Source organism: Eubalaena glacialis, chromosome 7 (assembly GCF_028564815.1).
Source record: "Eubalaena glacialis isolate mEubGla1 chromosome 7, mEubGla1.1.hap2.+ XY, whole genome shotgun sequence".
NCBI classification, from domain to species: domain Eukaryota; kingdom Metazoa; phylum Chordata; class Mammalia; order Artiodactyla; family Balaenidae; genus Eubalaena; species Eubalaena glacialis.
The window spans coordinates 65,420,368-65,432,544 of record NC_083722.1 but is presented as its reverse complement, the minus strand read 5'-3'; the positions used below and the strand labels follow the sequence as shown (position 1 = coordinate 65,432,544).

Below are 12,177 nucleotides of genomic sequence, written 5' to 3'. Positions count from 1 at the left end.
CAGTCTTAAGCTATCTTCTCAGCTCAATGGGCACTTTTCATTCCCTCCGTCCTCCAACTGAAGTATGAGGTAGACTGCAGACCTTGGCACCTGTTGTAAAGTGGCCCAATTACTCAGTGCACCAAGTCACAGATGATGGTCATCTTCCCCTGAAAGTGTGGAACCTTCCACCTCCCACCACTGTTAAGAAAATTTAAAGAAACCGTTACTTCAACCAGAAGCCATCATCACCTACAAACATCTCCTGAACTCAGCAAGTACTGCTAGAACTGTCCAAAAAGATGACTGTAAACTGAGATGGGATGAAGAAAGCATGCCATCTATGTGGCTGGACCACACTGACTTCATTTTGTCAGCTCCATCTTAGGCCCACAGTCCCCTTTCTGAGCTTTAGCCTACTCACGAGGAATGCACCCAAGCCAGATAAGTTCCCTATCAACTCTTACTCTTGCCTTCATCTGATACGAAAACTGGAAGAATGCATTTTGCTAGTCCAGATGGTTAATGGTCCATGAGGAATAGTTCATGAGACCTCAGAAGGGAGGAGACACCCCCAGTTCCCACTGGCACGAATGTGCTTCTCGCTTAGTAGTCAGATTCTATCTTTAGCTTTGGTCCCTTTAAATTCCCCCATGCCGGGGCTTCCCTGGTGGTGCAGTGGTTAAGAATCTGCCTGCCAGTGCAGGGGACACGGGTTCGAGCCCTGGGCCAGGAAGATCCCACATGCCACGGAGCAACTAAGCCCATGTGCCACAACTACTGAGCCTGTGCTCTAGAGCCTGCAAGCCACAACTGCTGAGCCCATGTGCCACAATTACTGAAGCCTGCACACCTAAAGCCCGTGCTCTGCAACAAGAGAGGCCACCACAATGAGAAGCCTGCGCACCACAACGAAGAGTAGCCCTGGCTCTCCGCAACTAGAGAAAGCCTGCGCACAGCAACAAAGACCCAGTGCAGCCAAAAATAAATAAATTAAATAAATAAATAAGAAAACATTTTTTAAAAAATAAATAAATAAAATAAATAAATAAATTCCCCCATGCCCCTTCTGGCAGTGCAGAGTTCAGCTGCAAATGCCTCTGTGGTTGTCCGCCCATACTGCCCCTATGTAAGTACCCACAATAAACGTCATAATTACACTTCATGGAGTTTCCTGCTTCATTTTTTGGTCTCAAAGTTTCTTCTCAGTTCGGAGGCTATTATTCAATATCCCCACCATCATCCAGATAAAAGAAACTGCAGTGCTGCTACAAGGGGATGGAGAATCAACTGAAGAACTACTTTGGAAGCTGCTGAAGTTTTGGCAGAGAAATGAAGCTTTGCTGAGAAAGAAGGCGGTGGGGTAAGGAAAATAAGTACACAGAGAAAACAAAAGCAAAGGAAAACTGAGAAGTGATAAGGTACATAACTGAAGGCCTGTAAAAAGAGACTTGAAGACACAACAACAAGAGGAGGCTGAAGAGGAAAGGTGCCTCCGGAGCGGCAGGGGCAGGCTCCAGCCTTGCTGAGCCGCAGCAGCACCGACGGAAGCTGCTCAGGAGGAAGCTGAGAGTCACAGGAAGAGGCAAGAGACTTTCCCAGCCAAACTATTGCAGAACAGACTGGGGAAGAGAAAGACACTCAGGTGCAGAGAAATCCGGGAGTGAGACGCAACAAAATGAACTGGAGACCACAGAGAAATATTTTGAAGAAACACACCCAGCGGGAAATGTAAATGGCACTGACCTATCTCAGGAAATTGAGACCCACAGGGAAATTAGCACCAAACATAAGCCTCCAAGCTGACCTGTTCTGAAGCAGCTGCTGCAGAAATGTCCAAAGAGGTCAGTGAAGTATTTGTAAAGAGGTGATGAGAAGACAGACCAACAGAAAAATGAGGGCAACTGCCTGTGAATATGGCAAAAGATTCCAGCCCTCTGAGCCCAGCCCCTGCAACCATGAACATGGATAAAATTTAGTGACTTCCTGGGACTTCCCCGGTGGTCCAGTGTTAAAGAATCTGCCTTCCAATGCACGGGACGATGGTTCAATCCCTGGTCAAGGAACTAAGATCCCACATACACCACAACTAGAGAGCCCATGCGCCATGGAGCCCAAGTGCCACAACTAGAGAGAAGCCCGCGCACCACAACTCCCACATGCTGCGACAAAGATCCCACATGTTGCAACTAAGACCCGACACAGCCAAAAAAAATTTAAAAAAAAAAAAGAAAGAAAACCATTCCTTTAAAAGAAAAAAAAAGTTAATGACCTCCTGGGCCTTTCGAAGTCTGAATGAAAGCCCCACAGCATAGTAAAGAGATGGAGCCAGTGAGCTGAAACTGCCCAATTAAATTCAGGTATCCTAATGCCTCAGGGTTCCTTCCAGGTCCCAACTAGCTTCTGAGGACAGAAGAAAAGCTTCATTCATCAACTTGTTAAGATTATACCACAAATGGGAGCCCCCAGGCCTGGGGAGCAACCTGAGATGGAGCAGGCCTCTTCTCCCCCAGAGCTTCATCCCTCCACCCAGTTTCATTCCCAAATGAAAATGACTTTCAAAAGAAGAGGGGAGGACTTCCCTGGTGGTGCAGTGGTTAAGAATCCGCCTGCCAATGCAGGGGACACGGGTTCGAGCCCTGGTCCGGGAAGATCCCACATGCCGCGGAGCAACTAGGCCTGTGCGCCACAACTACTGAGCCTGTGCTCTAGAGCCTGCAAGCCACAACTACTGAAGCCTGTGTGCCTAGAGCCTAGAGCCCGTGCTCCACAACAAGAGAAGCCAGCGAGATGAGAGGCCCGCGCACCGCAACGAAGAGTATCCCCCACTCACCGCAACTTGAGAAAGCCTGCGCGAAGCAACGAAGACTCAACGCAGCCAAAAGTAAATAAATAAATAAATTTATTAAAAAAAAAAAAAAAAAAGAACAGGGGAAATCCCAAGCAAGCAGATGGGCATTTTTCAGGGACATTTTCTTCTTTCTGTCATTTTGCTCTATCATCTTATATGCAATTTTTTTTGCATTTTATATATTTAATAGTGATACACACATGATATATATATACAAGATATCTATATTTATCTATCTATATCCATATATTATTTATTAATTGTGATAGTCTCAAGGGAATGCAAAAAGGAAATAACTTACTTTTCTCCACTGATGACCAAACAGACTTTCTGGGATATTCCTTGTCCCTGAATTAATCTTGATCTCAGATCTCTTGGCAGTTCCACCCATTTTTTAAGATAATAAAAAACTGGGACTTCCCTGACGGGTCAGTAGCTAAGACTCTGCACTCCCAATGCAAGGGGCCCAAGTTCGATCCCTGGTCAGGGAACTAGATCCCGCATGCCGCAACTAAAGATCCTGCATTCTACAACTAAAAAGGTGAGGCAACAAAGATCCTGTGTGCTGCAACTAAGACCTGAGGCAGCCAAATAAATAAATAAATATTTCTTTAAAAAGATAATAAAAAACCCAGGCAGAACTAGAGAAAGACTGCAAGCAACAATGAAGACCCAATGCAGCCAAAAATAAAATAAATAAATTTAAAAATAAATAAATAAATAAATATTTGCTCATGCAAGAGGGAGGGGATATGGGGACACATGTATACATATAGCTGATTCACCCTGTTACATAGCAGAAAGCAACACAACATTGCAAAGCAATATGCAATGTAATTTTGATTTCCTTTTAAAATCTCCATTAAGTAATCTCTTGTTCTCATCTTTTTCCTGCCAGTGAGAGGGTACATAAGGTTTATTTTATACACTAATAATAAACAAACAAGTTTCTAAGACAATTGCCACTAAAGAAAGATTGCTTCTAGTACACATTTAAAATGTTAAAATAATATTTATACAAATTTGCCAATTAAGAAATGAGCTCAACCTAGTGCCCAAAATTTGGTTTCTCAATACCATTCTACAATAAACGAAACCAGGAATCCTTGCAGAAATGGTTGATTCCAGGGCTGGGGGAAATGAAAATACAAGATGAGTAGCTTGTGGTGCCTGAAAATCAGAGAAAGACACAAAAAAGGAAGGGAGCATGTAAGGGGAAACAGGAGCCAACCTGAAAGAGTTCCCAATGGCCAAAGTTACAATAATTTAGTGACTGCCCTGGTGGCGCAGTGGATAAGACTCCGCGCTCCCAATGCAGGGGGCCGGGGTTCGATCCCTGGTCAGGGAACTAGATCCCACATGCATGCCACAACTAAGAGTTCACATGCCACAACTAAGGAGCCCACGAGCCGCAACTAAGACCCCACACAACCAAAAAAAAAAAAAAAAGAGTAGCATCACCAGTAAGAAGACATATCGATATCATCCTCAATCTAAGCAGGAGAACATCTGACAAAACCAAATCGAGAGGGTCACTCTAAAATTACAAATACAAAATACTTCAAAAGTGTCAAAATCATGAAAAACAAGTAAAACTGAGGAACTGTCACAGACTGAAGGAGAACCAGAAGACGTGACAACTAAATGGAATGAGGGATTGTAGACTGGATCCTGGAACAGAAAAAGAACATTAGCGAGACAGTGATGAACTCTGGATAAATCAGCAGTTTAATTAATAGTATTGGACCCCTGCAAATTTCTCAAGTTTGATGACTGTACTGTGGTTATCCAAGATATTACCTTTAGGTAAACCAGGTAAAGATATAAGGGAACTCTGTAAAGTTCTGACACCCTCTGTGTGTCTGCAATTATTCAAAATAAAAAGGTTTTTAAATTGAAGATGTTTGAGTTCTTACTGTTTTTCTTAATTTCTCTCTATCTTGGATATTAAGGATTAACTTGGCAATCAAGGATACTGAATACTGTCAATCGTTATCTACAATTTGAATTCACTCTTCCATTAATTTAACGAATATTTACTAAGCATCTATATTATGTTCTAGGCACTAAGGTCTCTGCAGTGAATAACGCAGACAAAATGCACTGCCTTGAACAGCTTATGGGAAGACAGGCAATGAGACAGAGATAGTGACAGGTGCTATGTGGTAAAATAAAGCAAGAAAGGAAGATAAGAGGTCTAAGATAAGGGAAGGAAAAATATAAGCTCGAAAATTCAATCTTGTGGAGCACATGATGACACCTGAGGGACCTCTGTTTCTGATATTAAAAATACTGAAGATTGCAAAGTAATATGAGTCATATTTTACTACACTTTTTGTATTTTTACTCTTGAGCATGGCATCATAGAATGCTCATGCATTAATACTTCCTGGATACCAGGAGCCACAGAAAACTTAACAGTGGCAAAGTTACTATCTTTTATGCTTTTATCGGTTTTCCTTCCTTATAAGTACACATAGGGGTTTTTGACCAAAAATTGTCGGCCTTTCCGCAACATTAAGAGCAACATGTAAGAGCAGCCGCATTCATCAGCCCCTGAAAACACACACATTTTCAGCCCCTGAAAATACACATGCATATAACAGACGGAAAGTTCCCTGAAATCAAATTACAGCTAAAACTGCTCTCTGACACTTCCTTGCAAAATAACCCACCTAATATTAATAAGTTTTCAGTTCTGAAATGCAAACAGTTTGAAACAGAATGGTGTTGTTTCCTGGCCACACTTTTAACTAAAGAAGGTGAACATTCTCTGATTTCTTAGGCCAATGTAAGTGAGAAGACAGTAGAGTGGTTTTAGGTTACAGCTTTACCTTGTGTTTAAAAACTGTATTTTATATAGTACTCTTTCATTCTGAAAACAATCAACCTAATACACATCACTTGTTAAGAATTTACAGCTTCATGTAATGTGTACTATGGAAAATAAACTGCAAACAAAATTTTTTTTTAATTATACTTGCAAAAATGTCTCAGTGGTGTCATACTGCTGGCCCCAATTTTAACCAATATATGAACAAATGCATTCCACAAGTTGAAGACGATACAATTTTCAAAAAGCAATAATATGAATGTACATGCCACTGAATTATACTTTAAAATGGCTTAAATGATCAATTTTTATGTATCGTGTGGTAAATGTTATGTACATTTTATCACAATACTACTAAAAAAAGCTTTTTAAAAGCAACAGTATACAAATACGGAATCATTATGTTGTACACCTAAAACCAATATGTTGTTCTATGTGGATTACACCTCAATTTTTTTAATTAAAAATAAAATATATAGATTATATATCTTTAAAAACGAGTAAAATAATCCCACTTCTTAAAAAAATATATTTGTACATGTATAAGAGTTTGCATAATCGTGCACAAATTTTAAAAGGTCAGGAAGCCTCCGAACGAAAACAACGGATTGCGGGTACTTTCACTTTTCTAACGCTCACCCCCGTCATCTAGTTACATGTAATGAATACGCTTTGTTTGCATAATTGGGAGAAGTGATAAAACACAGAAACCATTACTCCAAATTCGCGCCCCGGGCAGCGAAGCGCAGGCAGATACGCCCTCACCGCGGCGGCTTGGCCTGCCAGGCCAGACCCCAGCCCGGGCGCAGCCTCCAGGCCGAGCCTCACCCGCCGCCCGCCGGGAACCCCGCGCCCCCACGACAACCCCCGCCGCCCTGCTCCCCTCCACGCCGCCCCGCCGCCCCGCTCACCGACTCCCAAGGCCGCGAGCCCCTAGGTCCCCCGACCACACGGCCCAGGCCACGCCAGCAGGCCCACACCCAGCTCTCCGCTGACCCCGTATTGCGCAAGCGCGTCACCGCCCCGGGCCTCTCGGCCTCTCTAGGAAGCTGGGAGGGCCAACGTCTCGGCTTCTCCCGGGACCAAGTGCCCTGCTGGACGACTTCTGAGCCCAGTCCAGGAGGTGGTCCCCACACCCCCCACCTAACCCACTGGGCGCCTGCCTTCTCTTGGTACCCCAGAGCTCCATCCGTCTTATCCTGTTTTCCTACACCCCTCCCCATGTGTGTTCAGGGCATCCCTCCAGGGCTCCCTCCCTCCAGGGCTCCCTCCCTCCAGGGAAGAACGGGATCAAAGCCAGGGGTCAAATAAGGGACCAGCAAGATCTAGATGACCAGGCTGGCCAGTAGGAGCTGTAAAGGGGGCCACTCATTACCCTCTGGGGCCCCGTTCAAGGAGAGGAACCAAATCCTAAGGAAGGTTCCGTTCAGGACAGTCCCTTCCCCCATCACCACCACAACCAGGGATACTTGCTCATTCCCAGTCCACAGGCACACAAAATTTTTCCTGACCACAGCTTTCAAATGTTTTCTCCCGTTAACAAAATTCAACTGAGTAAATTTTAAAGCTCTCTTGGCTTTAATTAGCAATTCATTGTGGTGCTCCAAGGACAAGGGACAAGATAAACTCAAAGGGCCAACATCGAGGGACAGGGAGTTACCGGATCACTCTGTCACGTAGCAACAATTACAATATCCCTGATCTCTCCCAAGTAGCATGCCCTGTCCCTTTCCCAACCCATATAAGGAAAGGTATTTGCTCCCGTTCTTCTCCTGCTCTGCACACTGGAAGTATGCATACCCTGCCCAATCAGCAGGTGACTCGTAACTTCCTTTGTTCCCTGGATATAAAAACAGACCAGTAACCCTTGCTCCGGGTCGGCTCTCCCTGATTATCAGGAAGCCGGCCTGCTCTTCTGGCAGCAACCCTTCCCTTTAATAAATTCTATCTTCTTTACATTCTGCCTTGTATCTGGAAATTCTTTTCCAACCCGCGTTCAGACCATGACATTCCTGAATCAGACTGCATCCAATTTAGCAGGTAGAGAGGAGCTCTGAGGAGTATACAAAGCAAGAACTTTTATAGGCAGAAGGGAATAAAAATGAAGGACCATTGGGACAATTTTTTATAGTTAACCTAGGATATGGGGGTAGGTGCATTCGTAAGTTAAGATTTATGAACGGGTAACTAGTCTCATGGGTGCTGGGAATACGTCAGGGAAGGTTTTCATCATTGTTTGGGGACTAACAGGGCATAGAGGCTACCTGGACCTAATGATTATTAAACGATATTTATTAACTAAAAAGCCCTTGATGACAGAGAAGTGATTCACTGCACGGTACAGTACAGAAGTGATTCACTGCACAGTGCAGTCCTGGGTAGGGTCAGTGAAAAACAGTAGAAATTGTAAGGGCCCAAGATGGCATCAGTTATGCTAACAGCCACACACCGGGTCTGGTACAGGGAACAGTTAGCCCCTGGGTGATTTGGTCTAACGTGAGGCCTTGTGTGGCCTCGGATTTTAATGGATATTGAGATAATTTGGGAAGAGGTTTAGTTACGTGTATTTGAATATGTATAGGTTCTGCACTTTTTATTCTCCCAATGTCAGTATTAGAGGTAGCCCGCAGATATCAGGGTAACTTGATTAAATTAGGGATTTTTGGCTGGAATTCTTCCTCTTCTATACCAAGGACAGATTGTAGGGCACCTAAAAAGATATCCTTTCAGGGAATTCCCTGGTGGTCCAGTGGTTAGGACTCCGTGTTTCCATTGCCGGGGGCCTGGGTTCGACCCCTGGTTAGATAACTAAGATCCCGCAAGCTGCGCGGCCAAAAAAAAAAGAGATATCCTTTCAAAGTGCTCAGCTAACAAATGGGACCTAATTAAACTTATAGGCTTTTGCACAGAAAAGGAAAACATAAGCAAAAGGAAAAGACAACCTATGGACTGGGAGAAAGTATTTGCAAATGATGTGACCAATAGGGCTTAATTTCCAAAATATACAAACAACTCAAAATTTGGTCAGACCTGTGACTTCCCATTCTATTTTCTGCCTTTTAATCAATCTACTTATCTCAGGAGAAAATACATTTACCAATAAGGCAGTTAGAGCAGGTTGGGCAGCATCATCTATTGTATGGAAATCAGAATGCCTTAGGAAGAGAGCTTTCAGATGGGCTTTAAAGTTTGCCCTAAATTCATCTTTCTTTTGTTTGCAGGTGTGAATAATAGAGCAACCACTGCAGGCAGGGAAAACCTTGAGAAGAGCTTTTAAAAGATCCACTGCTATTTTGTGAGCTTTTTCTGGTCCATAAGGAGACCATGTTGGAGATCCAGGATCTTGAGTATCATTCTCGGAGTTACACCATTCTGCCTCCTGCATCCATTCTGGGGCTTTCCTACATGTGCACAAGCTGGTGAAGATCTGACAGCCCAGATGAGGACTCTAACTTCTTCAAAATACTTTTGGGGATGCTTCCTGTGTTTAGGAAAAATTCTTTAACTGTGGCCCTTAGTCTGTGACAAAGGACTGAAAGATACCCAGAGGAGATCATTAAAAGTTAAGGGCTTCCCTGGTGGCGCAGGGGTTAAGAATCCGCCTGCCAATGCAGGGGACACGGGTTCGAGCCCTGGTCCGGGAAGATCCCACATGCCGCAGAGCAACTAAGCCCATGCACCATAACTACTGAGCCTGAGCTCTAGACCCCCGAGAGCCACAACTACTGAGCCTGAGTGCCATAACTACTGAAGCCCACGCCCCTAAAGCCTGTCTTCCATGACAAGAGAAGGCACTGCAACAAGAAGCCCGCGCACCGCAACGAAGAGTAGCCCCCGCTCAGCGCAACAAGAGGAAGCCCATGAGCAGCAACGAAGACCCAACGCAGCCAAAAAATAAATTAATTAATTTAAAAAAAAAAAGTTAAAAGTTAACTTTGGCGACTCTCCACCCCAAGCCATGTGCGCCCTTGTCGGCCAGTGCAGACCTTCGGGATGGAGGTGCAGGCCTGGTGTAATCTGTCTGGACAGAGTGAAAGAGAACAAAGCAGAAGGACTCCAGCCCACTAGTGCCTTTATATTGTATTGGATTTGGCTACGCAGCACTGGTTGCTTCGGGTGGGATAAGTGGCATCACTGGCTATGCAAAAGCAGGCAGTGTCCCGTCTCTGGCTGCCGGGCTCCTCTTCGGTGGTTTAGCGGGCCTGGGTGCCTATCAGGGGTCTCAGGATCCAAGGAACATTTAGGTTTTCTTCGTTACATCTGGAACCTTGGCTGGCATTATGGGAATGAGATTCTACCACTCTGGAAAATTTATGCCTGCAGGCTTAATTGCGGGTGCCCGTTTGCTGATGGTCGCCAAACTTGGAATTAGTGTGTTGGGTAAACCCCATCAGTGGTAGTCATGGCCCAGATTGGACTCATGAAGAATTTTTAAACTTCCACTATTTTTAGTGTATTAAGATAAATGAGTACAGCATTTTCACATATTCTGACATTTTATTTAAAACAACACTGAACAAAAACAAACAACAACAACAAAAAACAACACTGAACTTTGCAGAGAAAAAAGTCAGTCATTATCATTACAACCCTAAAGAGGTGGGTAAAGTATAACACAAGAGCTTCTTCCTGTAGTACCCTCATACAGTTTGATTCTTGTGTGTTGGTGTTATCTGTTCTTTCTGTATCTACAGGTAATATCTCCAGGGATAAAATGTTAGGTATCACCACTGGGGCCCCTGAAACCCCGTGTCCTGCTCAGAGGAACAGTGTGAAAAAGATCTCTTAATGAGATTTAGGATATCTGTTCTTTTGCTTATCTTAGAGCACAGACCTACTTTGAAATTATGTTAAATGAAATCAATGAAAATAAAGTTTACTATAAACAAAAAATAAAAATAAAATAAAAGGTAACTAATAGTCTCTTCAGAGTGGAAAGGCGATTCAGATAGAGGATTAGTAGACTGGGAGTACTCAGGTAAAGGAAGATAGATGGGAGTGGTAGGAGTCACGTCAGTCTTACAGCCTTTGGTTTTGGGTAACTCTTGTGTCTTTAACTTTTCATTAGTGCTTTTATTAAAAAATTTTTTTGGCCCTGGGGTATGTGGGATCTTAGTTCCCTGACCAGGGATCGAACCCATGTCCTCTGCACTGGCAGCTCAGAGTCTTAACCACTGGACCGCCAAGGAAGTCCCTTCATTAGCCTTTTGCAATGAATCTTTCAATGAAGCTCTTTTGGAATCTTGAAGCCTTTTGGAGGCTTCTGCATGTCAGTTAAAATAATAGGTATTCCATTCTGTTGGTTTGATTTGGGAACACTTGATTACAATTGTACTTTTTGAATGAATGGCCTTGTCTAACTGGAATGTTCCCCATAATGGTCATTGTAAATCTAGGTTGTCTTTAGTAAGATTTTGACATTTTTGTATGTATCTATAGCTTCCAGGACCATAGTTCTTAGATGTAAAATAAGCAGGTGCGCCAGAAGATAGAACACTCAGTCCTTTGGAACTTGAGGACCCTATTTCTTCAGTGAAGCCTTTGGTCTCTTGGAATCAAATTCATCCCTAACAGGAATGTGCCACTGGGTTGGAGAGTCTGTGATGTTTTATGTTTTACAGGGCATCTCATTGCACAAAAATTTTCTTGAGGTTGGCAGGTGACCTAGTACTGATCTAACCCATTCCCTAACCAATTTATCCTAGAATGGGGATCTTAGATAGATGGTGAGCTCAAACAGGTTTTAGGTGCTCAACCTGAACCCATCTTTTGCAACTTTGCCTTCCAAGATTCCCATTAACAATAGATCGATCATTCTTTTACCTTATGTGTATATCAGCAGAAACCAATAATAACTGAGAAGGAAATAGACCTGTGGATGTCAGCAGTAACCAAAGAAATGGTATTGTGGACTGACCAGGAGCTAGGAACTGGTGCTCTGTTAGAGCCTCCTGTCAGTCCAGACTGCCCTGTTAACCCCGGACTGGAAAACCAATGAGAGCAGCAAGCTCAGATGCAAAGGGAGCAGAGCTCAGATCCAAGAGAAACTTACCCACGGCCTTCAGAAGCAGTGAGAAAGAGAACAAAAGGGTTCAGCAGGTGCCAATGTCTGTGTTTCCCATTGTCCTTGAGGATGTTAGTAGACTCCCTTGGATCCCACTGTCATCACCAAAACTGTTGAAGAACAAAATTCAATGAAGTAAATTAATTTTATTGGCCTTGGGACTTCCCTGGTGGCGCAGTAGTTAAGAATCTGCCTGCCAGTGCAGAGGACACGGGTTCGATCCCTGGTCTGGGAAGATCCCACGTGCTGTGGAGCAACTGAGACCGTGCACCACAACTACTGAGCCTGCCCTCTAGAGCCTGCGAGCCACAACTACTGAGCCTGTGCACCACAACTACCAAATCCCGCGCACCTAGAGCCCATGCTCTGCAACAAGAGAAGCCACCGCAATGAGAAGCCCGTGCACCACAACGAAGAGTAGCCCCAAATCGCCGCAACTAGAGAAAGCTC

At 43.9% G+C, this 12,177-nt stretch overlaps 1 protein-coding gene across 3 annotated transcripts in view; it reads right to left on the bottom strand.

Moving 5' to 3' along the window:
- The window catches only part of ZNF445 (zinc finger protein 445), a 33,151-nt gene extending 26,503 nt beyond the window's left edge, over positions 1 to 6,648 (bottom strand). The window contains exon 1 of one of the 3 annotated variants that reach the window (XM_061196533.1): positions 6,575 to 6,648. The gene's annotated coding sequence lies outside the window, so the exon portion shown is untranslated. The remainder of the gene's footprint in view (positions 1 to 6,574) is intronic. The other 2 variants (XM_061196535.1, XM_061196534.1) reach the window with 2 other exon arrangements.
- Between the last annotated feature and the right edge of the window lie 5,529 nt (positions 6,649 to 12,177).